This window comes from Arachis duranensis, chromosome 4 (genome assembly GCF_000817695.3).
Source record: "Arachis duranensis cultivar V14167 chromosome 4, aradu.V14167.gnm2.J7QH, whole genome shotgun sequence".
NCBI lineage: Eukaryota > Viridiplantae > Streptophyta > Magnoliopsida > Fabales > Fabaceae > Arachis > Arachis duranensis.
Genome location: NC_029775.3, coordinates 26,710,694 through 26,711,818, shown reverse-complemented (window position 1 = coordinate 26,711,818; position 1,125 = coordinate 26,710,694). Strand labels below are relative to the sequence as shown.

General features: G+C 45.1%; 1 long non-coding RNA gene across 1 annotated transcript; it reads left to right on the top strand.

Annotated features, from left to right (window-relative positions):
* The first annotated feature begins 96 nt into the window (after positions 1-96).
* On the top strand, positions 97-712 carry LOC110280710 (uncharacterized). The gene is made up of 3 exons (XR_002374994.2): positions 97-363; positions 435-516; positions 627-712. It is a non-coding gene; the product is annotated as an uncharacterized LOC110280710 (long non-coding RNA).
* The last annotated feature ends 413 nt before the right edge of the window (positions 713-1,125 follow it).

Here is a 1,125-nt window from a genome sequence, read left to right as displayed (position 1 = left end):
GGGGAGACGCGCCGTGAGGGAGATCCGTCACGTTTCTGCCGTCGCCGATTCACACGCCGCCGTTGTGCTCCTTGCCGCAGCTCCGCTGCTGGAAGAGGAGAGCTCGCCAGTTCTGTCTCTCACTACCGTCTCCGTCGGAGCTGCCGCCACGGTCGCCGGAGCTTCTGGCCGAGCCTCAACCGCCGGGAAACCGTTACTGGAGCCTGTGTCATTTGGATTTCATCGCGAGTTACCTCCACCAGAAACCACCACTGTGATTCTGATCACCGGGGACGACTCTGTGACTTTCGGGATCACCGCTGAAGCTCCAGGCAGAGTTTCTGCCGCTTGAGACCTTGCTGTTGTCGCCGGAAAATTTTGCCGGTAAGCGTTTTAAGTTTGATTTCAGTTCTTTTGGAATTTCGAGAAGGTTTGATGCTGTGTGGTTTTTATAGTTGATCCACCGGAGCTTCTGGCCGCCGCCGGAGCTGTGCCGGGGCCGGTTCGAATCCGCAGCTGCTTCGTGTTGATTTTCCGGTAAGAAATTATGTTTCGAAAGCCCTACGTTAGTGTCCCGTACGTGTATTAAAGCCTTATGGTATTAATGTTCCTAGAGTTAGTAACTGAGGTTGCTTGTTGTAATTTAGAGTTGTTTATGCTGCTGCGAAAATGTGTGGGGCTGTGCTTTGAAGCTGCCTTTGATTTTGAGTTGAGGCGAAAAAGGACTCTGTGACGTTTTTGAGTTATGGAAATTGCATTTTGAGGTAGGGGCGCTTTCCAAAAACTATGTTTTATGTATTGGAATTATTACATATGGATACTGATGTGAGATATTGTGTATTTAGTGATTGTATCTGCCTTATATATCATTTGATTGACTCGAATGATTATGGATGTTGATGGGGCTGAATTGTTGTGCGGCTTTGTGAAATGTAATGTTTGAAGTTGATTCTTTAAAGATTTGAATCTGAGTTTAATCCGTTGAGGATTGATTTGATTTGAGCCAATTATTTTAATGATGTGAAAAGTCGAATGCACTTTTGAATTCGGCATGGTTTATTTTAATTGATTTGGTTTTGGACAAATGATTTGTTATTGAGCCGTTTCTTTAAAGCTTTGGAAATGAGTTATATCGATTGATATTGA